General features: G+C 37.7%; 1 protein-coding gene across 2 annotated transcripts in view; it reads right to left on the bottom strand.

The window, feature by feature from the left end:
• Positions 1-27,629, bottom strand: part of LOC117486642 (leucine-rich repeat and fibronectin type-III domain-containing protein 2) — a 147,304-nt gene that overhangs the window by 54,268 nt on the left and 65,407 nt on the right. The window contains exon 3 of one of the 2 annotated variants that reach the window (XM_034135148.1): positions 9,087-9,218. The exons of the other annotated variant lie outside the window; for it this stretch is intronic. The gene's annotated coding sequence lies outside the window, so the exon portion shown is untranslated. The remainder of the gene's footprint in view (positions 1-9,086; positions 9,219-27,629) is intronic. 2 annotated transcript variants of the gene reach the window in all.

The following is a 27,629-nucleotide window of genomic DNA, read 5'->3' as shown; positions in this document are numbered from 1 at the left end:
TATCTATTTATATTCAAGTTTCCAAACAATAAGTAAAGGTGTGGTTAGGGTTAGGGTTGCGCTGTTGCATTTAGCCATACTGGGGTAAAAAAACATTCAAACTCCACAATATCCACAGGCAGGTTCGCTTGTATTTTTTCTCGATTGATTGTTTGGTCCATATATCAGGAAATAATCCATCCCATAATGACAATGTACAAGATTATCAGTATGAATATGTAGTTGTATTAGTCCATAGCTACACACATTCAGTTTAATATAATAAGAAAACAGAGAAAAGCTAAATATCTCTGACTTTTTTTGTGTAAAAAATTACTTTCGCTAACAATAATTATAGTTGCAGATCTACTTATTAACTATGCGTTTATCCTAAGTGTATCCAGTGATGTTCCATACAGGACATTACCAATTTTAAAAATCAAAAAAATGTAAAGGAGTTAAAAGATTTCCACAAAGAAGAAATAAGCTATAAAAGAAAGTGTAATATCTGTTATCACCTGGGTACCCCTGGTTCTTTAGTTTCATACCTTGTCAGACACATTTAACTACTCTCTATGGTTCAATATTTCACATCTATTCCTCGGGTTAAAAATAATCTGTACCCTAAAACACTTTGAAAAAGGATAGCCCATTATTCAAAGCATATTTCTGCTCGACTCTGTGGTAGCCTTCAAACCCATCTTGCCCGCCGCCTGTCACTGGAGCTTTAGCACCATTTGTCAGAGGCAGTTCTATGGTTGGAAGTGCTGCCCCTGACAGCCCAGCTTTCAATTGGTCTCAGTTGTTTTCAAGATAAATCTGAAAGGCGTTTAATAAGGAAATGAAAAAGGAGCTTATGGACTGAACAGGTAACTTCAAAGCAGGGTCGATATAGATACTTATTCCCTTCCGGAAACTTTGCACAAGCTAAATGCTCAACGTCACTTTTTCAGGCTATAAAATGTATATTTATGTATCGCCATCAGAACCTCAAGGCTTGTTTGGTCTAAGTACTTGGAAATAAGAAATAAAACAAGGACTGACTACAATACATTCAGAAATGAATTCAGCACTGAGGTTTTACCTTCTGTATCTTACACCGCATACTACAATAACTATCCCTGCCACTTGTATTGATCCTGAAAAGCTTATAAAAATATGAACCTTTTGTTTTGCTCTGTTCTTGCTGCCTGATGAGGGTCCTTCAGGCTATTAACTAGACTAAATGCAAGACCTATTGTTTAAAGAGACATGTTTTCTAATGTACAAATGTAATACATGTTGACAACAACAGCTTTCTTATTAGTAAATTCACATAAGTTGAACACATTTGAAATATTCTGGGTTTTGAACTCCAGAAAGATTTGGTGGTGCCATTGGCTAATAGCGATACTTAATAAAAAAATAAACCCTCAGTCTTTTAATAGGAGTCCATGTGAAATTCTATAATAAGCAGCGCAAATTCTATCCGTCCAATTTTCCCTCAAACAGCAAGATGGAGCGATAACAGCTGCCTTTTCCACGTGCTATCTGGTCCCTCAGCCAACAGAGAGATCAGAATCCTGACACACATGCTATATTGCTTCATGGCAAATTCATGACATGTGCACAAAGATGAAAGACACGAGTACAAGGCATGTGGGAATAGATGTACACTAACGAGAGCCTGGAGGCCCGGCTTAATGAGGAGGATTAGTGAACCATGATAGAGCTCTTGTGCTGGGCTGTAAGAGGGGCGGTAAGGCTAGCAGAGAGGGGCTGGATGGATGGGGGAGCAAAAGTTTGTCAGGTAGAGGACGGGCTCACCTCAGCTCCCGAAATCTCTTAAATGAGACAGACGGATTGCAGACCAATAGATGAGGCCAGATTGTAAAAGCTGACATGTGCAATCAATAGATCGCACTGTGATATTAACTTGATATCATCTTTTTGATATCCCGCAGAGATGGGACCTAGGAGGGAGGCAATTCCCAGGTTTTGACAAATGTGAAATGTCTTCACAGCACTGCAAATGAATGTTTTCAGTACAAACATTATGACACCTTCGAGCGCTTTATGAATCCATTTCTAGTTAATTACTTAATTTGCCAATGATATGCTATCAAGAGGCACTTTACTACTTCACATTTTCCACCTAGCAGATGGGACAGATGGGTACAGATATTTCTGGGAGACACACTTCTGCATTAAAGACCATTAACGGTGACATATTTGTCTTGTTTATTAGGTTTGGTTCACTGCTTTTGGGTGCCTTATATGTGTCCCTCTAAAGTGGTAAATACTCCTACATCCACCCTCAACATCCTCACATGAGTGCTGCATTTCTGCTACCATAGACACAAGAAAGTGGAATAGCGATGTCCTCAAAGAGTCTTCAAGAAAACGGCAGTGCTAAAGGTTGTGTGAAATAATTACTACTCAGAGGGGAAGTTGTTGAACTGCTGGTTAAACGCTTACATGCTAGCTCGCTGGAAAGATGCTAGCACTAGTCACATTCATTTTCAGGCTAGTTCTCCAAGCTAGATGAAGTTAACGCATTTTCTAACAGGGAAATATGATTACTCTGTTTATTTAAAATCTGAACCCAGAGATGGGTCAATAAACGGACTGATCAATAGGCTATTTCTGAATAAAACTTAAAGGTAGGGTAGGTAAGTTTGAGAAACCGGCTCGAGATACACTTTTTGTTATATTCCATGGAATGCTCTTAACATCCAGATAGCAATGAATATCTTAAGTGCTTTGACAAAAAATCCATAAAAACATTTCATCTGTGGAAGCCGTAGTACTGTAAAAAGCACGACCAATCATTTTAGCCGGCCCGGCTAAAATAACTGGATGGCCTACCTGCCTGTCAGTCTTCCATCTGTGCACAAACTTATCTCGTGCCCTCATTGGTCATGTGCGCGTTCGTGTGTGTTGGAGGAGGGGCTCTATAAGGAAGTGGCAGATTTTCTCCGGTTGTGTATTTTCAAATTCTAGCGATCTCGAGCCGGTTTCTCAAACTTACCTACCCCACCTTTAATTGTCAAACCCTGTGGCTAAAAAAAAGGTTGTCTTGAGCAAAGGTGTACTTTCAATGATGTGTATTTCTTATTGTAGGCTATAACTTGAAAGTAGTCTAATTTTAAGAAAATCATTTCTACCATTGACATTTATCTCATTACTTTCAGAAAATGTCTTTTGTGGAGCCATTTTGACCTCCAACAGGCAAAGAAAGAAAGGGTAAATAAAAGTGGATGAAGAATGTCTAACGAGCGAATACTCGATTTCGGACTCTCTACCTTTTCCTCAAAGGTTAGCACTGTCAGGTTTGCTATGTGTCAATGGATTGTATCAAAGTTCACCTAAGTTGAACAAAAAATGACTTTGTCCCTGATAGCAAATGTAAAAGAGATCTATGATCTCAAGGGACAATCTGGATAAATAAAGGTTTGAAATTAAATTAAATTAAATCCACGCGAAGCAAAAAAAATGTTTATGCATTATTCAATTGTTGATTAGACCACCTTGAAGCAGCTCTCCAGTGATGAGAAAAAAAAACTGAGAGTGAGCAACCTTGTAAGAGACAAATACAAATAAATGTAGTGAAATTATAAAAGGACTCAACTTTTATTCCAGAGAATAGTCAAGCTCCGAAAATCTTGATAAACCTGCACAAAGTGTACACCATCTTATTGAGTGAGTATGACAGAGAACCCCAGCTAATTCTAGTGTCTTATCTTTATTCTGTAGATTTAATTAAGAACGCTTAGCTTAAACACACAATACACCAAATGACATGCATATGACCTGATATAATTAGACACCTGGTGAGAGCTTTATCCGACAAGACAATGAGATTTATACATGACATTTCACATCAGTCAGTGAAAGAGCAGGCCAGCAAATGTAGATTGCTGACAGCTATCCTTCAAAAGCTTCTGACAGAGGTCTTACTTGTTTGGTCGTGTGTTTCTTGCTCCAACAATGTTTTAGTGGGGGAATGTCTTCAAAGTTTGCCTGACATTCTGGCAAGCAAATATGGTCTTAAGAAAAGTTTCCCATCAAATTCAGTGAGAGAACCTTAAAAAGCAAGCCAAACACGTCTGTGACCATTTTGGGGAAATCAACATAATTTGCCTGGCAGATTGCATATTATCTTTCTTTAAGTGTTCAATCATTGTAGTCCGTTTTGCCTCGGTGTATGGCACCTCCTTGCCTTCAGTTACCTGAACTCCTTATCTGTTTTCACCCCCTGGGAGCAAAATTGAAACAAGCACGGATTAACTCAATGTCACGGCAGCTTTGTCCCTGGGATAATGGGGGACAATGAGCTCTGCAGTGACAGCAGTAAATGATGCCAATTTACTCAGAGAAAGGGAGAATGATAGAATTGGAAAAGAAGAGAATAGTTGGGGAAGATAGCTTAAGACTCTAATCCAACTGAAGTAAATCAGAACGCTCTGGGTTTTGCTGAGTGTTTGTCCTGTTGAAGTCATTTATATCATCCAATCATTGTGGCACAGGCGGCACAAATGCTGACTGAAGGAATGTGACAGAATGGGTTTAAGAAGATTTGGTGAAGCATGTCATAATTTGACATGTTTTGTCTTCAGGGTTCCAAAGTTTGATTGAGCTTTTCCGCCATTGCTAGGTATGAAGCCCCTGTTCATCTATACATTCCAAGTTAATACCTGATCAATACCTGATAAACAACTGTGTTGATAAAGGGTACATACAGGGCAGGGCAATGTTTTTACTGAATAGAGCTTAGACACATGATAATGTACTTAATAAACTTCCATCAATGCAAGACAGTGCTGCTAAAAGCTAACGTGAACATGTACGCTTATACAGATGTGTTGTTCCCTTTGTAGCATTATCTCGACCCAAACAAACTGAAACATGATAGAAAGTTACGGCACTGTGCATGCTCAACTGTTGGAAAGCATTGATGCAAGGAAATGGAAGTGACGGAGGCATGCAATTCCAAGGAATCAGACAACTTAGAACCTCTCAGGCAGGTACAGTACATGTAGGAAATCGATTAGAAACTAAGTAACATGCATACAGAACATGGTCAAGAAATTGTCGAGTGCCATCACATCTTCATACAAAAATGAAGTTTGAGGTCAATTCATATACTATTTATAAGAAGTGGGCGTATGAACAATGATGCAACACTTGGTTTGTCGACTATACTTCTAGGCATTTTGGCTGTCGCCATCTTTGTTTTATGGCATCAGAAGGTTGAGATTGGTAAAAACAAGACATTTGTGTTTTTTTAGTCTACCCCTTTCTGAAAGGAACCACAATTTGAGGAAATGAACAAAATGCAGATTTGAATAAAACTTTGAACTAGTGATTTAGACCATAAAATAGGCAATCAAATGTTTACTGATGTTATAACAGTATATAATAAATATATATATTTATATGTTAATAATTTAGTTTTTGGGAGAAGGGGTGGGATTAAATAAGTGTAAACTTCTTCCCACCCCTTTTCGGATGTGTAATTAAGTAGAGTAATATTTTTGTATATCAATTTGACCCTGCTTATTTTTTGTATTGTATAATAATTCTTATGTTAAATTTTTTGTATTATTGTTTACACATTCAAAATAAATCTGAGGCCTGTAAGACGAAGCCGGTTCAACTTAACCTGGATATGTTTGAGTTAGCCGGTTGGCCAATCCCAAACATACGCACTCTCGCTAGGCGGTCCAACGACGCGGGTTATAAAGTGGATCGCTCAAGCCAGCCGTGTCCTATCTAGTTAGGTGCGCGTTCACATGAAAGGGGTGGTATTTGGAGCATTCGACCAATCTCAAACACGGAGAAGCGTACTGACAGCGTAGCGCGTCATACTTCCTGAATGAAAAGTCAACTATAATATTAGACAAATATGAAGACGTTAAACTTTAAACATCCATGACTTAAACACTTTATCCAGGATAAAAGCCACATAGCTGCACCTGCAAGGTGAATACAGCTGGTAAAAGAAAAAGTGTTTGAATGCGTACATTAACAGGTTTATGATATCACTGCTGACTAAGACACGAGTGGATCTGACTTTAATTACATTTGACTCGAGTGTTTCGTCAACTTAATGTGTTGCTTAAAATAATACTTCTGCATACAGTATGTGACACTGTGAGTGTTGCACGGCCAGATACGGCTCAAGAAGCTGACTCAGATAAGGAAATATTATGATACATTATGATATGATGTAATATGAATGATAATGGGACACATCGACGTCTGCACTCACAGTGTCGCGGACTGTACGTAATGTTACTTTGATCCGGTTACTTATGTTGTGGCAGATATTTAAGTAAGCTTTCTTAAAGGTAGGGTAGGTAAGTTTGAGAAACCGGCTCGAGATCGCTAGAATTTGAAAATACACAACCGGAACAAATCTGCCACTTCCTTATAGAGCCCCTCCTCCAACACACACGAACGTGCACATGACCAATGAGGGCACAAGATAAGTTTGTGCCCCGATGGAAGGCTGACAGGCAGGTGGGCCATCCAGTTATTTTAGCCGGGCCGGCTAAAATGATTGGTCGTGCTTTTTACAGTATTACAGCTTCCACAGATGACATTTTTTTATGGATTTTTTGTCAAAGCACTTAAGATATTCATTGCTATCGGGATGTTAAGAGCATTCCATGGAATATAACAAAAAGTGTATCTCGAGCCGGTTTCTCAAACTTACCTACCCTACCTTTAATGCTATTGTTATAATAGTCAGATTGCTCTGAAGATGGGAGGTGATATTCTATTAATTTTCACGTTCACACAGTCGGTGATTTTTGCCGGCCGTCTTTCCTGCAACGGCAGTTTAAACTGTATTTCCTTTCTCCTGTAATATGACTTGATCACTTTAAACTCCGCACACAGAGCTCTGATTGGTCAGCAGGCAGTGCTTTCACTGACTTGGGTTGCGGTCGAATAGTCCATTTAGCTAGGAACCTTCCTAACGGAGTGAAATGACCCGGAGGTCCCTCAGTGGCAGCCATGATAAGTGCCGTTCGAATTCTCTAAATGAAAGGAAAGGAGGTTTCAAACTTCCTTTATAACCTCCTTTAGCTTAGGAACCACTGGACCTCCCTAACCGAAAGGAGAGGAGAAAATGGTGCCCCACAATGCCTTGCGGCCGCGGCATTTGCCGTCACACAAAAGTCGGCCGTTCACGGAAACAACCGATTATGAACGAGAAATGATATCATGAAAGTTACGGAAAGACTGGAATACAATATATATATCAAAACAAAAAGCTAACATCTCATTTCAAACACAGTATTTTCCCACATATTTAAGTTATATTTATTTGGATTTATGCATTCATGTTGAGAATGTTCCATACAAAAATGTTATTATTAAAAAGGCATTTACACCATAAAAGATGACTATTGAGATCTATTGTCAGGAATGTTAGTCTTATATGTATGGCCAGAGGGCAGGACCTATACACACATTTACTACCCAATAGCATTGTGAGGCTGAACAAAAGGACCTTTTGACTATGTAAATGTAGTCTTTTAATAAAACAAAAACATTTACTGACTTTTTTGGATAGCTTAAAGTAATGTTGTAAAATTACAACCGGGGGCCTTACAGGGTTAAGGGCTATTGTTTATTGTTATTTACTTTAAGATGTTTATTCTTAACCAATAATTGAATTTAATAACTCTTATTTAAATGATGTGTGTGTGTCTCTGTATTCCTGATGATACACTGAGAGAATGAGCTCATAGTGCTGCTGATCATCATAAGCTAAACAGTCTGTATATTGCACTACATTTGTATAATGTAAGCTTCGTTGATACTTTGCCTGTGGGAATAAGAAAAGAATAGTTAGATATACTGAATATTATTTGATCTATTCCACCACTAGCTTAATCCCAAATAATGTAGATTTGTGTTGTAGGTGCCTTAAATAACCCCTTATTTTATAGTGAGATGTATTTTTATGTTCATATAATAGTGTGTGAACGTGAAAATGAATAGAATATCACCTCCCATCTTCAGAGCAATCTGACTATTATAACATTAGCGTTAAGAAAGCTTACTTAAATATCTGCCACAACATAAGTAACCGGATCAAAGTAACGTTACGTAGCCTACAGTCCGCGGCACTGTGAGTGCAGACGTCGATGTGTCCCATTATCATTCATATCACATGATATCACATCATAATGCATCATAATATTTCCTTATCTGAGTCAGCTTCTTGAGCCGTATCTGGCCGTGCAACACTCACAGTGTCACATACTGTATGCAGAAGTATTATTTTAAGCAACACATTAAGTTGACAAAACACTCGAGTCAAATGTAATTAAAGTCAGATCGTGTCTTGGACGGGGCAGTGATATCATAAACCTGTTAATGTACGCATTCAAACGCTTTTTCTTTTACCAGCTGTATTCACCTTGCAGGTGCAGCTATGTGGCTTTTATCCTGGATAAAGTGTTTAAGTCATGGATGTTTAAAGTTTAACTTCTTCATATTTGACTAATATTAAAGTTCACTTTTCATTCAGGAAGTATGACGCTGCGCTGTCAGTACGCTTGTCCATGTTTGAGATTGGTCGATCACTCCAAATACCACCCCTTTTATGTGAACGCGCACCTAACTAGACAGGACACGGCTGGCTTGAGCGATCGAGTTGATAGCCAGCGTTGTCGGACAGTTTAGCGAGAGCGGGTTTGTTTTGGATTAAGTCAACCGGATAACTCAAAACATATCCAGGATATGTTGAACTAGATTCGTAGTATAGGCCCCAGGTTAGCCGCTCAGCATAAGTTACCATGGAGATAGCCCGCTAAGAAGTGAACCAGCGTCGTAGGACCGGAAACCCCGAGTTTTCCCTGAAGTTAGCCCGCTAAGCGAAAATCCGGCTTCGTCGTACAGGCCTCAGATCAAATGAAAAAATAAAAATAAAAAAATAACCTTTATTATTTTTTGTATATATATATATATTGGTTAATATTATTTGGTTTTGGAATAACTTGAGTTGCACCCTGTTGGCCATTAAAGAGAATGTGAGTTTTAGGCATTGGCTTCACATTTAGGACTAGTTGACAAATGTACTCCTTATGACATTCGATTGTGGTACTCACAGTAACAGGATCAGTCGTTTGGTCAAGTCAGGTATGCAAACACATAGTGATTCATGTCAAGAAGTCGGGGCTCGATTCGTACACTTCTTTTGATAGTTGTCACATTTGTCTCTGTTGGATCGTTCAGTTCACCTAAAAAAGGAAAAGGCATGGTAGGACAAGTTAGTTAAAGAATATTTTAACTTTATTACTATCATGGGGGTTCAGAGTTGGTTTTCTGTGATGAATGATTACGAATGTGGAAGATTTTCTGCTTAACAAACCATTTGTGATTTAATGGATTAAATGGGGGGAAAAAATAAATTTAAATTAACAAATGTGTACTTGTTAATTTGGTCTATTATGTATCTGTTACCAAAAGCCCACTGGCTGGCCATGACCAAAGTGAAATTAATTATCAGACATTCAAACTGCACTATAGAGTCAGCAGATAAACAGTTTTTCGTTGCATTCGGTTTGGTAATTATACCTTTCAGTGACCTTTATTCATGTCTGTTGAATACAAATGATAAATAAGTAAGGGTGAATAAGTTTGAGCACATCAGGGTCAGATAGACAGATTCAAATCCAAAATGTTTGCAGGGAATGTTTCAAAGGAGTCCCCTGACAGAAAAAACAGTTTGGATGTTAGTTAGTTATAGGAATGCAAAATATAGCCCTCGGGATAAATGATACAGCATTCATACATTGACTCATCAAAATTCCGTAAGCAAGTCATTGCTAGCGTCCTCAAAAAACCCAATGTTGCTTTTCAACCTTTCATCAAAGATAAGATAAAAAGAAAACACAGAGAGAATGGTAGAGAACAAGCTTTCATAATGTTTAGTTGGATAAAAATTGTGCATTCTGTCTCGAGGCTATGTCGGCCGAGGTGAATAAACAAAAGCAATTTTAAAGTCTCCATGCAATTAGTGCTGTTTCACAGACCAATACATCCTTCTGCTAAAACAAAGCTCTTTCTAAGGTCTGCATCTGCCAGGCGTCCATCTTTGCCAAATCACACAGTCAGGGTAGAAAAATAAATGACACACAATCCAACTGGCTGACAGGGAAAACACTGCAGTCTTATGGCAAAAGACAAAAGAAGTTTAACAGTGCCAGTGTGATGCTGGATAATAAGCACTGTGTCACAGCGGCCTACCATAATGAAGAAGCAGAATGCCTGATCCCAGACAAATGACCGTCGTTGGCACTTTCTCCATAAAAAATCTGCCCGTTTATCAAGAGATGTGCATCCTTTTTAAGGGTCTGTTCATCCAAAAGACAAAAACAATATGTATTTGTCCAAGAATACTTAAAATGATCCTTAGAAAACTCAGATTTAAAAAAAAGAAAATAGTTTTTTACTCATACTTCTTAATAGAACTCTACATTGCAGTAAGGAACACAAACGAGGATAACCTCTCTATGCAAAGAGTTTGCAGCATTCTGTCTGTAATACAAGTATAAGAAATTGGTTAGGTGTTATATTTTCTAACATAAGATGTATTTGTTAACGTACGTAGGTGAGGATGTGGACTGGGATATCTCCCTGGGATAGAATATGCACAGATTCATGTACGTGCAAATATAAGGGACTTTTTGGAAAAATCTTGTTCAAAACAAGTTGGCTTTGAACCTTTAAAATCTAAAGACAGTGTTTAAGCAAAGCATTTTGAGTGGTAAATATTCAAATGTTATTTAAGGCTTGATATTTTTCAAGTCAAGTCAACAGGATTCTGGCACAGGAACATAACATCCAGATAAATAATTCCACATAAAAACCCTCATTGGCTCAATTACCTCCCATAGCAAACATCAATGACCACCTAACCAGACCATTTTGAATACCTTAAAAAAAGAACTGAAGATGTTGGCAGATTTAAAGTTAGTTCATAATTAAGATGGATAAGAAACAACTGTTCATATGTCCTGAAGTCAAACTTTTCCTGGGGTTTCAATCTACTCATTAAAATAAACTAAACGAAAAGACAACAATTTGCTATCTCTGGCAACCCATTTCACTCGTTACGTCATGATGGGATTTCTGCCTCTGTGACAAGAATGCAGAATATCCTCCCAGAATCCCATTGACAATCTCTCTCTGCAGTGCGGGGTGATTCTAAGCCACAGAGATTTCCCGACATCCATGTTTATAGCGGTTAGCAGTTGCCAAGTACACCTCTGCTTTTGATTCTGGCATCACAATATGCTTGAACCAGATTCCAGAGCCTGCAAGCAGCCGCTCCACCTCCAGCAGCCGAGTGCCCACACTGCCTCGTGGTGGGCTTAACATTGTTCCAGTGCAAACGGGCATGAAGCTGTGAAAGTTCTACCAGAATTGAGACAGTTACAATTTCACGCTGCATAACTGAGACGCTGCTTTTGCGTGACGCGTAGGTCATCAAACAGCTGTCACTCTAGATTATGGTTGATGTAACAGAATGTAACAGAGGAAAAAGGGTCCCTCTAACTGCATGTGTTCCTTTCTCACTTTTGCCGTGGTGTTAAACAGAGGTGGGAAGTAGTGGAATACAAATACTTTGTTACTGTACTTGAGTACATTTTTCTGGTATCAGTACTTTACTCTACTACTTATTTTTCTGATGACTTTTTACTTTTACTTCTTACATTTTTAACACAAATACCAGTTTTTTTCAAACAGGTTTGTTACTTTAGTTTTAATCTGTGTTTGGTGGCGTGATCATTATTATTTAGAGTCATTGAGTGCCTATTGATTTGAACACGATCCGTGTGTCCATCATTTCCTAGTCTTCTCTAAAGAAGACGGACCAATGAAAACGTTGTAATGTTGCCGTTGTTCAGCATCGTAACATTCATTAGCTAACAATGACATTATTTAAAACAGTTGGTAGTTACTTAAGTACATTTCGAAGCCCATACTCATTTACTTTTACTTCAGTAAAGACGTTTAGTCAGTACTTCTACTTTTACCAGAGTATTTTTAAACATGAGTATCTGTACTTCTACTTGAGTAAAGGATGTTTGTACTTTTGCCATCTCTGGTGTTAAAGTTATGTTATGTAGTTATGTAAATGCAGTTACATGTGGAGACCTTGAAAGTAAGGAATATGTAAATTGAGTATCGTCTGCCCTATGATACATACATTCATCTGTTTTCACTCACACCCCAAACGCTACAACAACTATGCTCTGGCTGTCAGCTTCTCGACGTAAAACAAGCAGTGTGCATGCTCATGAATGTCAAATAGCTCAAGTAAGATGTGAGCTACTGAGTGCCTGAAAGCAAATTAATTAAGCTGTGTGTGTCTCTGAACGCTCTATACAAAATAAGTTGCATCGAAGTAATCAATCAATAACGCTGCCTGTCATATAGGTACTCTTCAAGGGTCAATCAAGGCGGATGGAGGATGCCAATAAATCGTTTTAAAATCAGCGTTTAAAGCCCAGTGAATCCAGTGTTGACAGTTGGTTGATTAAGGAATCAAGATCACACACGCCTTCATTCAGGGCCTTTCACAAGCAAGAATCAGTATGGGACCATCAGGAGTTACTGAGACATTGTGAATAACACGTTAACATACCATTAAAATGCATACTATAAAGCAATTAGATATGTACGTACACAAATGACAGCACTTGTTTTTAACCTTTTCAGTCAGGAACCCCAAGAATAATCATGTTGGTGTTCACAACATTAATCACTAATAAACTGTGAGAAATGAATGCTTTTGATGTAAACATTTGGCATATTATTACAGTAAGTCCCAAAGCTAAAGAAGTGGATGTTTGTGCTATAAAATGAAAACAAATAATGTAAATGTAAAAAAGTAAGGGGGTCTTGTGTTAGTACGCACCTTTCCATAAAACTGAAAAAATGAAGCGATAGAGTCAGGAACTTGTCACGTCACGGTTTCTTTCTTAGCCTGTTTGCTTTTTGTGATTGTGAATAGATCTTTAAGATCTAATTCCGACTTTCCAGAAGGGAAAACACATTGAAATGAAAGGACCAGGTAACACGAAAGGTGATTAATAAATGAAGATAGGCTATGCTTCTATTCGTGATGAAAGTTTTGCTTAGTTTTGTGTACCTTGAACAACTTCTACTGTATGTCCTGGCTGGATTTCCATGACTGTTTCTCCAATTGACCTTCCGGAATCCTCTTTTTCAGACACAGCAAAATGATGTCGATGGTAGAGGTAATGTACTGTAAACGCCATTCAGATAATATTGCATTTTTTCCTCCCCAACCATCTGGCCACCACCAGGAATTATCCTGCAAATCTCTGTGGGGACCGGACCCCCAGGTCGACAACCACAGGTCTATAGTACATTAACCAGAGAGTGCGGACCTTCGCCAAAGCCAACAGTGCATTCAAATGCTCCTCAGATGATCTCGGTTTCACAGTAGGGAAGAAGACTGTGTATTGGGGAATTTTAAGTCGCATTGTGGAAGAAAACATGGATGCTATATAAAAAAGAGTTGTGTATATTATTGCTAATTTGGATATCAGTTTCTGAGTTAAACCAACAGGTCCCGTGTTATTACATTAACGTGTAGACACTCCACAATTGGCTTTTGCTCTATAATTGGTTCTTTCTTTGGCTTTCCATCAAGTTTCATGAAAATTGGGCCAGTGGTTTTTGTGTAATCCTGCTGACATACTAACAGACTAACTGAGCCAAAAACACAACCAACCACACACACACACACACACACACACACACACACACACACACACACACACACACACACACACACACACACACACACACACACACACACACACACACACACACACACACACACACACACACACACACACACACACACACACACACACACACACACACACACACACACACACACACACACACACACACACACACACACACACACACACACAGGGTTGCTTTAGAGGATCATTTTGAGTCTGGTTAGTCATCTGATCCAAGCCACAAAGAGCACATCTGATCCCAAAACCAAAGCCACAACTGGACACCCACAAGAGACAGAGCAGACTGCTGGGTTGCTCTAGAATTAGATTGTACGTACTCCTTGCATATAAGTTACTGAGTTCAGTGTGCATTTTAAATAAGCAAGGGAATGGTGGTTGAGTACTACAAGACAGATCCAAATTTAAACCCGTATTGCCTTCAGGGGAGATGAAGTGTGTTTAAAAGAAGCACCCTTTAAATCTTACACATGTATTACTTCTGCATATCTTCTGCTACATATCGGCTACTTACTTATGCACAAACACACATAAAAGAGGATTCACTCCATCAAAATGCAGGCTTTGAAATTGTTACATAATTGCAAAGCTGTCAAATGTATGTATGTATGTGTCCATTCAATTCTTACAGACTTCACTCTATAAAAAACATATGTTAATATGTCATTGATGTTGTGATGAGATCTGGCTCTGCTAACTGTAATGGGTTACGGGTTGGGGTTAGTGTCAAATATTCTGAAAGTACCCCAATCTTTGTGAGGTGTTTTGACCTTATACTGATGTGGCCTAACATGCTCACAATGGCCATGCAGATATTTCATTTTTTCCTAGTTCATTAGATCTGGGTTTTAAAGAATGCAAATCTTAATATTTGTATCGTTCACAAGAGTAACAGGTTTCCTTTTTAATACAGCATTATTTCTCTTATAATCTCTTTCATGTCAAATCAATACTAGTATTGTAACTAAAATAACCTCAATGCAATTGATAATTGATTAAATTGAATCAAATCAGAAATATAATTTCATTTTGAGCTAGTAAATCTGAATTAAATCAGTTCAATAAATAAGTTGAAGTTTTTTACCTCATTATAGCACTCAAAGAAAATAAATAATGCAGCACCAATAGTTATAACAATTCATTCAACGTCATAATGTGTGTACCAAATTTCATGGCAAACCATCCTAAAGTTGTTGAGACGTACTATTAAAAATCAAAACAACAACAACATCACGATGGTGTGGGAGGACAAATCAGGTGATATGAGATACTTTACTCTGGACAAATGTGGTGGACTGGCCAACCTACACTACAACTTGGCACTCCTTGATTGGCTGAATAATTGTGTTCAAAATTATGCAGATTCTGATTTAGAAACCTTATCCTTTTAGTCAAACCTGTTTAATGTTGGCTGTTTCCAATTTTTTTTCTTTTTTTCTAATAACAAATATTGAGAGCATAACAACAAATGTTTCTAACTTTGTTTTCATAGAAGATGTTACTTAAATTGTATTTTTATGAATAAACATATTCTATTACAAATAAATAAAATGTCAACAGAAAATGTATTACAGTATATCCAAAATATTGTATGTATATTTATATATATTGTTTACATACCTATACTACTGAAAAATGCCTTAAAGTGTATTTCTTTATAGATATAAACCAATACACTTTAAGGCATTTCAAAAAAGTCATCAACACCCACATAAGAGACACAAACGGTACTTTCTGTTAAAAGTCGGAAAGCCAAACTACCCGGGTGATGAAACATCACAAAGCGCCAGAGCATCAGACAACTTTTTTCCCAGACTAAGAAGTACTAATCATGACTACTAAATTAACTCTGACAAGTAAAATCATTTTAGTGCCTTTGAAACTCTAACTCAACAGAGAGAAAGTTCACAGACTGAGTCATAAGGCCCTTATTAGTTGGCGGTATGCACAAGGAAACATTTAGGAGGGTGAGAAAAATCCTAAGAGTTTCATTGACTTTGTCTTGTCTTTCACAAGTCTCTGCAGGGCCTACATACATACAGCATCATTACCACCTGGATCTAGATCATCAAAGAGCTGCTTTACCTTTCAAATCAAAACCAATCTCTCTCAGAAAACAGACATATCATCGTGACATGACAGGTTGCTGACTATACCGTGACACCATCTATCTAAAGGGATTTTCACATGACACCGAGCTGCAAATGAGGCGCCTCAAAGACACAAGGTCAGAGAGAATGCTACTCACGTCCCTCCGCCCTGCTGTTGGCAATGTTTTGATCCGAGCCCTGGGCGGTTGGACCAGGGCCGTCCCTTTGAATGCTAATGAATAAAGTCTTCAAAGAAAGCAGCACTCCCTAAAGTCACCTTATGCTATTGGGCCTAATGTAAAAGACAAGTTCACATAAACAGTATGGAGTGGGTAGACATCAAAGTACTAGCGTTTTTCATTCATTTAACTTCAATTCTTAAGTCCAGCAATCCACTGTGAGAGCACATCCTTGTCAACCGAGTAGTTTGGACATGAGATGTGCTAGTTGGATGAATATAGACATTTGATACTATTATTTTAGGGCAAACTTTGGCAAAGTTACAGAACAAACACTGTGACACAGTTTCCTTTTTCTCCCGTTCTCAATTGATGTCATTGACTTACACACATGCGCACAAGGTAACACATTTGAACTTGATCTTAACACCAGAAAAGGTTTTCTTATACATTTAACTCGCCTATATTGCGTCATCCTAGCAAATTATGAGGCGTATCGATTATAAAAAAATGTATAGAATGTTCTGCGTCTGTGCGTGTTTTCCGTTAGTTTGCTTTGGCGTTAACCACATTTTTGCCAAATGCTTCTGTTCCACATTGAATAATAATTTGTATATGGTCAGGATTAAATGTATGGCTTAATTGATGTCCCATTTTAAATGGTTGGTTTATTATTGAATTTTAAACAAATCTGACATAAAAAAATGTGGGGGGAAAAAAGCCACATTTTAAAAATGAATAAACTTTATAAACAGAAGTTTTATTATAGTCTTTGTTATTGTCAAAAATGATCATTAGAAACAATTAACTATTTTTACCAGTATCTGCTGTTGCGTTGGTGGTAACCGATGACCTCATGGCTGTTCTAAAATAAATTAGAGCAGGCTGTTCTAGAGATAAACCTGCTTTAGCAATATTTTCCAGATGTACATAGATAGGTTCACTGTTAAACTGCGTTATGCTATTTAAATCTATGTTCTGCGACACAGTTGACCCTTGAGCAAACCTTTCAATCAAATCAAATCAAATCAAGTTTTATTTATATAGCACATTTAAAAGCGATTTTTGGTCGAGTGCTGTACATGTAATAAAAACACGGAGGGGCAGACTATTCCAGAGCCTAGGGCCAGCTGCTGCGAAGGCTCGGTGCCCTCGGGTTTTGAGCCTGGTCTTGGGCACTACCAGCAGCAGCTGGTCAGCAGACCTTAAAGCTCTGGCTGGGGTGTAGCGATGGAGGAGTTCAGCTATATAGGCCGGAGCCAGCCCATTTAGTGCTTTGAAAACAAATAAAAGGATTTTAAAATCAATTCTGAACCGAACTGGAAGCCAGTGTAGTGAGGCCAGAAGTGGTCACGCTTTTTGTGGCCAGTCAGAAGACGTGCAGCTGCGTTTTGGACTAGCTGCAGGCGTCTAATTGAGGCCTGGTCCATACCCACATACAGAGCGTTGCAGTAATCCAGTCTTGAGGCAACAAAGGCGTTAATAACCCTTTCTAGGTCTTTAAAAGATAAATACGACTTGGTCTTGGCCAATAGTCTTATTCCACAGTGTCAAAGCTGTCAGGTCTAACAGCACCAGGACAGCTGGGCTACCTGAGTCGGCGGCTAGGAGCAGATAATTAAAAACTCTTAAAAGGGCTGTTTCAGTGCTGTGCATAGGTTTGAAGCCAGACTGAAACTTTTCATGGATGCCATGCGTGGTTTCAACACACTCTCCTGGCTTATTCCCTGCATTGAACCTGCTGTGTTTTTACAACACTGTAGGCTCTGTGCAGGCGGAGTGCACCTGACCTCTTCTTGTTTCTATCTTTAGCTCTGCAGCATCGGTGACACAGCCTGTGGATTGCTTATGTGGGTCGTTGCTACATAATTCAACTGTGTTTGATCAAAATCTGCTTGAAATGATTCAGTGTTACCCTGACTCAAACCACCAGCCATTTAATCATTATCACGGTGCAACCTGTCTCACTGCAAGGCCTCACACTGGAGTTGTGTTGTAAAACAGCTTGTGTTAGATGTTGGGATGCCAAACACCCCAGATACTGGGGGTATGCAAATACCCTGATAATCTCATTAAGCAATTACATAACTGATGAATGCCAATGATTATATGATGTACATTATAGTGTGCAAATCTCGGATCAAAGAAGTTGGAAAAAATCCAATAAAGCTACTGCTAGATCTAACCCTAACCCTAATACAGATAGTATCATCCTCATATTACTGGTGTGGCATCGTCTCTTCCTGCAATTGTGCAAAAAATATGGGGTTTGAATACAACCAAATAGAAAATAAGTAAAAAGGTGGCTGAGATATGAATGGATAGCATTAGCTTAACCTAAAATTAAAGTTAGTTTAGAGATTGTTCCCAAGCTGTTACCATATCTTTAACTGAAGAAATATCCATTTTGAACTGGGATCTGGATAATTGAGTTATGTATTCATCTTTGTTAAACGAGGTAGATAAATCATGCTTAAAACATTTGAACTTCTTGTAACTAGCTAGTCCAAAGTTAGCTTAGCAGCGTATCAGTATACTTGGAGCTTGAAAACTTCAAACTCCGCAATTCATGTTATTTGTTGGGGTTTAGCTAACTTTTAGTCTAATAAGGTAGTACATGGATAATATTTGGATTTGAATATAGAAAGCAGACTTACAATAATGGCAAACATAGTATACATTCTATCCATAAATATCTAAAATCAAATTTATTTTTCACAACTAATCGGTTCAAAGTTAAATGAACACCTTTTGTTTGCAGAGTTTCTCCGTTGCACTTCCTGAAGCCAGGATGTCGGTCTTGCACAATTATGTCTATGAGTTAAAACTTTAAAAATTATATGTCTTTAGTTCTAGCCTATGTAGGGGCATAACTTCTGACATTGCATGAGATGAAGATTAAAATTGCATGTCCCATATCATGCGATTGAGTGTTATAAAGAACTTCAAGACAGTGACAGACCTAGTCTCAGCCCACTGTTTAATGCAGCGACAGAGACATGCATCTGAGAGATGAGTCGGTGTATTTATAGGCTCATTTGCATGCAAGATATATGATGAAGGTGCATACAGTAATTGACTGTCTAAGTATAGGCCCTGCAGTGCTGAACACAAGATAGAATATTTATGACGAGTAAACAAGGGGGGGAATACATTATGTATGCAAGGGTAATAACACATTTTAAATTCCAAAATTCTTTGTTGTTGTAAAATCTGTTTTGGGATGAGGCTTACATAAAGAGCCCCGGCCTGAAGCTCATGTTTGTCTCCTGTCAGTTTGTAATGTACTCACTTATGCATGCCGGATGCCGGATGTAAAACTAGCTGGATTACATCCAAACCAGACCTCGAAAACCAGCTTAATATGACATCATTTTATCTTGCATCATACAGACAGGCAAAGCCGCAGTGCATTATCTCCCCTGTTCACACAAAGAACATATTCATTTGCATGCAAAATAACAACTTTCGCAGGGTTAGTTTTACACCATTTCCCCTGAAAATCGTTTATTTAGCTACAACGAATGTGCCCTTTTCTGGGGAAACCATCACTCACAAAGTTCTTGGAAAAACTTTAATACATTGGCCCCAGCAAAAGGACAATGCATGTATGTAGTTGGTGTTGCAGAGGTGAAACGGCTCTCTGGTGGCATGAGGTCAGTCTTTGAAGACAAAGGATGGCATTTTCAAAGGTCGGCCTGCAGTATGAATACATGGCAACCTCTCTTTCTTATCATCTCTACTCATGGCACACAATCACTTTAGTTCTCTTTTATTCTGGGAAATAGTCACATGGTTAAAAAAGTGAATATAACATTCACAGTTGAAAATGTTGCAGAGCTGAAACTCATGACTATCTTCCCTATTACTTTCAATATTATAGGCTAATTGTTTGGTCTATAAAATGTGAAACATGTCTATTCCAGTTCCTCAAAGTCCAAGATGATGGCTTATTTTTCAGTCCAAAGAACAAAGATATTCTCTTGAATATGATACAAAACAAAGAGAGAAGCAGGACATTTCCATATATGAGAGACTGAAAACAGCATTTTATGACATTTCTGCATGAAAAATGACTTTAACAACATGTTCAAATGATTAAAATATATCCAGATTGTTTTATAGCCATTTGTCAAGTGATGGTTTTAAAGTTCTGGCATCAGATCCACTGAATGAAAACTGTGGAGCTACTATGATGGACTAGTTAATGAACAGAAAAAACCCTGTTTTGATTATTAATGTCCAATTTTGTGTCCAACACAAAGAATGATCAAGTCCTGTCACATTCATACAATTTGTATCAGTTGAGCTATGGATGGATCCTGTATGTTTCTTTTGTTTTAGTATGGTGCTTAATTTGTAGCTAAAGTTGCCAAAGTCTGTGGCTTGATGTCAGTCTCTAAGTGCCTCAGTGACTGCCAGACACCAGACTCTGCTTCCTGTCAGGGTTGATCACAGATGATGAGGGGAGTTGGCATATTTTTATGCTGACATTTGAAAACACTGAGAATGCCTCATTCAATACAGTACTACAAAGGTTTAAAGAATTCCCCCATCGCCCAATCTCTACCTCTTTTTGGTTTGCTTTTCTGTGTGTTGCTAGCGGCTTCAAATGTTTAGGGAGTTAACATATCAACTGCAATTTTTGCTGACTTCAATGGATTGAAGTTGTTCTGCTCTGCAGTGATGTAGAAGTACTCTGACTGTGTTCAGTGCACCTTGACATCAGTTATGGGTGTCAATTGGTGACTTAAAAATGTGAAACTCAGTTGGTTTTGGTGTTTAGTAAATTATGAAAAAGTTGATACTGTTAACACTGATTTTCCTGGTCCTTTTGTGCAAAAAAGGTGGTATTTGTACTTTCTAAGCAACTTGATGTATTCATTTATTTATTTAAAACTGAAAATGGACATATAGTACAACCTAGGAATCCTTTGTTCTTTCTCTCCTGCACTAATCACATTTACCGACCACTAAGCCAATTATACTTCATACAGTACAGAGTGGCAGGTACACAATTAAGGAGAAACAATAGAGGTTTTCAGGTTGCTAGCTATTATGTCTGGGCCTCTGATTTTAGTACCAGGTAATTATATGGTCTTTCTGAACCCTCACTGTGACACACAAAGACTTTCTTATTAACAAACACCAGACAGTTTTTGCCAACTTGTACTTATGAAACGCTTTGTTTCTGCAAAAGTATATCCGGACATAACTAAACTTTGTTCTCAGTTACTTTTCAGGTTGCATGTACTTTTCGCTTGGTTAACATTCATACTTGATGCAGCTCACATGTATCCAATTCGGACCTTGTCCAAATTAAATAGTTTTGAGTTGTTCTGTAATTCTGCTAACAGAAAAACAAAGCGGACAATACATAACCTCTTTGGCAGAGGTAAAAGTTAAATTGACAAATTAATCAAAAGCAGGGTTGGGAGGGTTACTTGTTATATTCTGTTACAATTGCTAATCACCTTTAACAAAAAATGTAATCAGTAACCGAGTATCAAAGTAAAAAAGGAATGTCAACAGATTGCTTTCCTTCACTTTTAGATTACACAATACAGCTCCAATGAAAAACATGAGCACATACTACAGTTTGAAAAAGCAAACATAAAATCTGAGCTGAAAGAAAATGCTAATATTTTGTTTAACACATACAGCAAGGCTGCCACACACAATTTTATGAAAATATAGGTTGACCTAATGAATTAAAATTCAACAAATGAGCCACAGAAAGTAAAAACCATGAAGCAAATTCATGCAGCAGGCGTATAGATTCACTTAAAGTATAGTTTACAGAGCATACATACAATCTGATCCTTTTACAACAATCACAATATGCTCTTTTTAGTTTTTAGTAACATTTTAATCCTGCTGGCAGTTTTTATAAATAGTAATCTGATTAGATCTTTCTTTTGATCTTACTGTAAGGAAAAACAGTTACCTTTTTTTGTATTCTGATTACGTAATCTGGTTACCTGTAATCCGTTGCTCCCAAAGACTGATCAAAACGTCTGATAACATTGTGGCTAACGGTTAAAGGCAAAGGCTAAAATTCCAAAGTTCCCTCCAGAGGGAGTTTCTTTCGGTCACACCCCTCCCTGCCGGAAACGCCTCTATTGTAATCAATAATAATATATTGTAATATAGTGACATCAGTATGTATAGTAACACTTGCGCTACTATTGGCAAGGGCTCCAACACATTGTACATGATATGCTAAGCGGTTGAACAATCACAACAGAGCCGGCCGAGTTAACCAATCAGAGCAGACGGGGCTCTGGTTTCAGACAGAGGGTGAAAAGAGGTGCTGCAGCACAGGCAGTATGAGGAAAATAAAGAGCTTTTTGAACATTAAAGCATATAGACATGTCACAGTAGAGGCACAACATATACATATGAACCTGGACATGAGCATAATAGGGCCTCTTTAAACATCGTCCACTGAAATAAATGTGTGATTCCGTTTCAAACCGGTCTGAAAAATGACTTGCTGAGGTGCAGCTCTGCCTGTCTCACATCTGATAGAGTTCTTGAAAACACACATCAAATATTCAATAAAATATTCACAAAGCTGTCAGTCAGTGAAATGTGAGTGAACAGCTCTCTGGGAAGAAATCAAAAGTCTGATAACATTGAGCCACGCACTGATGTTTGTTGGTAGCATTCTGTTTGCAGACTGCTGCAAACCAGCTGCTGACGGAAACAACAAGATGCACCCCGGAGAGACATGAATGAAGGGAACAGTGTTTGCTCCATATGATGCTCTGCAGAGGCAAATGAAAGGTTGCTCCACATTTGCATGATGTGGGACTGTTGTTGTCTGGCAGCATAATGTGTGTCATTAGTTAATAAGATAGAGAAAAAAATGCACATCAGTCTATCAATAGCTCCTTTGATCAATAAAACATGAAGAGCTTTGTCAGCAGTCACATTCTAAAAAAAGACCAGTGGGTTGCTTTTCTTTCCCTTTGATTACTGGAAATGGGAGATGTATCTATTTTAATCCACATTCATGACTAATTCTGTGAAGATCTCTTTTATTTTTAATTACGTTTGAAGAATGGCTTGTTTTTTATCACATGAAGTAGTTTTAATCATAAGATATTTTTCTAACCTTTGCCTCTCAAGGATGGTTTTATCTAGTTCATCAATGATTTTTTTTTCCTATTTACTATGAGCGCAACTACTAATTCTTTCATTTTTTGCAATCTACTTCCTGAGAAGATGTGTATATTGTGTCAAATGTTTAATCTTTATGTCTTTTTCGTAATATGCTTTGGGTAAATCATTTTACAGACAGTGATACTTCGTACAATTGTCTTTTAAATGGTTATCTTCTGAGGATTGCATATACAATAATCTTTAGCTGTTGAGAAATATTGTGTTTCATTAAACCTAGGGAGTGATTTAAGACAATACAGTCTTCATTAGAGGATAACATAATCTTTACATACAGTGCAATTAACCCAACTGGGAGTATGCGAGGGAAATTAAGGGAAATCTAAATTAGTGTTTTTCTCATTACAGTAGTTATCGTAATACAAACTCCCATGAAGGTGTTTTGCTGAAAATGATCCCAAGATGGCATTACATGTCAGTGTACGCCCACACTGTATGATGATTGATTGCACCTTCCCCTGCTGCATGTATAATATGCTGAAATTCAGGTGAAGATAACTGATATTGCATTCAAAATCCCTTAGAGGTACAGTTTAATATAAAAAGCAGATTAAGGCACTGACGCTTATTGAGATTTACAAACAATTTAACTGCTATGGCATTTCGCATCAACATCTGAAAACCTTTATTATTAATGTAAACAGGTAACAAGTTATTTAGATATACTTTTAAAGGTGATCCGAGGACTTAGTTTACATTCAAAACGACACACCAGACCACATTGTTGTTTGTATCATTGAAGTCAGCACCAAGCTGAAGGATGCATTTCCTTTCTGGTTAAATTCTGGATTGTTTCAAGTTTGCAATCCTTCACTCTTCTTCTCCACTGCCTGTATCAGAGCATTGTTGCCTTTCTTTATACATTACTGCTAACTTTGCCTCAGTGTAGAACCATTGGCAGAAATAAGGATGCACAGATGCCATGCATGGGTGTGGCACCATCCTAAAATACTCCTCCCTAGCTCTGTAGATCTCAGAAACTCCACAGATTCATGTCATGTATTCAATGGGAGTTGCACGACCCAATGACTAAATTATGAGTAAGTTCTGCCCTAATGCTTGAGCTATCAATATCCAAGTTTCATAGAACGTTGAAGTGATGTTTTAGTGATGTCTTGCTTTGGAACAGACAACAAAAAAAAGCCGACCAACCTTAGCTGAAAAAAAGATCATCTCATTGTCAACATCTGAACTTCATTCTTATCAGTACATAACACGTTATAATGCCTCATTTTTCAATATGTACTCCCTGAGACCTCCTTTTACAACTGTGCAAGTTGTAGATGAAAGTTAATAGGAATGAGTCCTGAAACCCATGAATGAGTAAGCATTTTACAACTTCTGGTTCCATCGTCTCAAAGTTAGCGTTATGAATGTCATTGTGGTTTGATGCCTGAAATAAGGTCTGTGGATAACACAAGCTGATGAGATGTTCACGTTTTGTTCAACAACATAAATTAGGTCAGTAAATACCCAACTGGTGAATCTCTGATCTTCTTTGTAAAAATGGTGGGTGCTAACAAGAATCTTTAAAAAAAGTCTGTCTTTAGCTTAGCGGCTGTGATATTTGTCCATAGCCTAACGTAAGCTATTTACATCTGGCAAATGTATTAACACTTCGACCTGTTAAGTATCATACTGTACATTTGTGTTTGCCACAGAGTTTATTTTCTGCGATATACAGAAATCCATATCAGAAAATCCGGTACCACTTTGCAATAAGACTTCCCTTATAAAGGGTTTACGAATAGTTTGTAATTCATCTATTAATTAGGTTGTGAACACTTTATAATACATTAATAAGCTTTTATAAGACATGAGATAAACAGGGCAACTGGGACCGGTTGCTTGCCAAATAGTGAGCCCACATTTATCTGTACTGCTAAGTCTTATATTGGCTACCTAGCTTACTTCATCTTCTTCATCAGCCAGCATCCTTGGTATCTGTTGCTCACTGAGTTGATTCTCACTAAGTAGCCAATATAAGGCTTAGTCATCTTGCCAAATAGTGAGCCTGTGTTGATATTAGAACTGGTTTATAAATGGTTATTAATGATTAATAAAGTGTTTACAACCTAGTAGTTCATAACCTAATTATAAACCCTTTATGAATCCTTTTTAAGGGTAGTCTTATTGTAAAGTGGTACCGAAAATCCCGTTGCTTGAAATGTTAACTTTTGGGTCGGCATACCATAAATCTTCACCACTCTATAGCACATGATAATGAATCAACAAGTCCTCCAACACATATGACCCATTCCTATACAATGGCATTCACAATGAAATTCATAGATCAAGGCACTGTCAGCAAAGGACACCACACATGTCTGAGCTTTCATCAGGATATTTTGACAATGAGAATCTAGAGGTTATAAAACCATAGAAAGCTGAGAGTTTGTGGAACTCTGCTTGGGTGTTTTTGTCCATGTCTCTTTTAGTATCTGGAGAAAACTTTGGCTTCAACACTGAGTTTTTGGGGATCTGATTCCACATTCTGTTAGAGTCTTCGGTAGTTTGATGGCTCAGGAGTGGTCTTGAGCTGTAGGGTAAAACGCACTCATGAGTCAGTGATATTTATCTTGCTTGTCAGAGATACTGTTTCTGCACTTCCAGTTAACGATAGCTAATAAAACTGACGGGTTCGGTTTCATACCATTATACATGTCTTCCCCAGTGGCTATGGTATCAGAACTGCAGAGATTATTCATAAAATAAAATAACTGCTGAGGCATTTCCTGTATTGAAATTAAATTAAATACCACTTCTCCATGATAACACACAGCTTTTATATGAGCACATTAACCGTGACACTGAGCCTAAATGAGGAGCAACAAGGACATGTTCTGAAATTCTCTGTGGAGTGACTTGGCTGCTTTCTAAAATATAACACACTGAATATTTGATGGAAATTGTTCATAAGTTTGATTTGTAATTCTGCTGGTTCTTTTTTCCATCTAAACACTTTGCTGCTCTTCTACCACAGCAATTTAATTTGAAAAAGTGAATTAATAACAGTATTTTGAGTGAGCTGAATTTGTGGATTGATATAATGACTTTTGCACATATTGCACAGACACAATTCCAACATAAACAAGATTAGAACTTGATCACATTACGGTAAACCTGGAATAATTTGCTATATAGATCTTTTCTTTGTATGTTGGGAATTCTGTGACACAAGAACTCTTGGGATTACTTTTAGGCTTAAAAAGCTTTCAGCTGCTTTTGAACTTAGTCTGGCTGACACTTTTACGTGAGACAAATGTTGCATTCACGCCATTTTTAAGTAGTTTAAGGTGAAAACAAGTATGTCAGTATTCCACTAATTAGGAATTTATGACAGATTAAAAATCTCTTATTTTATGGGAAGAATCACAGCAGTGTCCACAAACTTCTGGCAAAATGACTACAAAGGAATAACTGACAGTCATAACAAAACAAAATGAACACTAATGCGATTGATGCAGCTAATTAAAAAAGAATCAACACTTACGTTGTGTTTGGCTTCCCTTGTTTACAAAGCAATACACAAATAGCTAATTAAGACTTAATTTCCATTTCTGGTGGGACTTCAATGGAGTTTACCATCTTGGAATAATGGTTCAACGTTCCCCAAACAGAATATAATGTGATTATTATGTTTGTCTCATTCTGCTGCCTCAGTGTGACCGCAGCACAACAGCTCTTTCACACCAGTGTTTCCTTGGGTGAATTAAGCTGAATTGCTGAACATGAAAAAAGCCGGAAATAGAGTCAGATGATTAATATGTACAAATCATTCCTGTCTAGCTCAACTTTGGTGAAATATATATTCCAGTTTTTGACCAATAGCAATTTGTCTTGATAAAGCTGAAGTGTGATGGAATGAATAGCCGTAAAGTCCAGATTGGAAGAAACAATCTTATTTAATCCACTTCTGAAACCTCGGCAACCGTGGTACTAATAAAAGTATGCGTTACAAGCTTATATCCACAACTTTTCCATATTGTAAACCAACAAAGAGCAAGTCCGGTGGAGTCAAGACCTCTTGGTTTATTATGCAGTTAATATGTCGTCTGACCATCAAGTTCCTTCATGACTGGATGAACCCATTTTGAACCTGAAAAAACAACAAACTACTTGAAATGCCAACAATGTCATTTCTTAGCATGTTTTCTTGGTAACGTGTAATGACAGGCAGCACTACACAATATTGAATCCCAAAAGCATGGACAACAATGCTTGATGGAATAATATAATATCATAAGCTATCAACAACAATGGGATTGTAAGCATTTGAAGCCACTGGTTTATTCCTTCAGTTTCTGCCAGCAGGAATCCATTTGGGTATGCTGAAATGTTGACTTTAATTAAATGTATCATGTCAAATAATTTCACAAAACTGTATTAAG

This window comes from Trematomus bernacchii, unplaced genomic scaffold (genome assembly GCF_902827165.1).
Source record: "Trematomus bernacchii unplaced genomic scaffold, fTreBer1.1, whole genome shotgun sequence".
In the NCBI taxonomy this organism is placed as follows: Eukaryota; Metazoa; Chordata; class Actinopteri; order Perciformes; family Nototheniidae; genus Trematomus; species Trematomus bernacchii.
The sequence above is the reverse complement of the archived record's forward strand: the minus strand, read 5'-3'. Positions and strand labels throughout refer to the sequence as shown.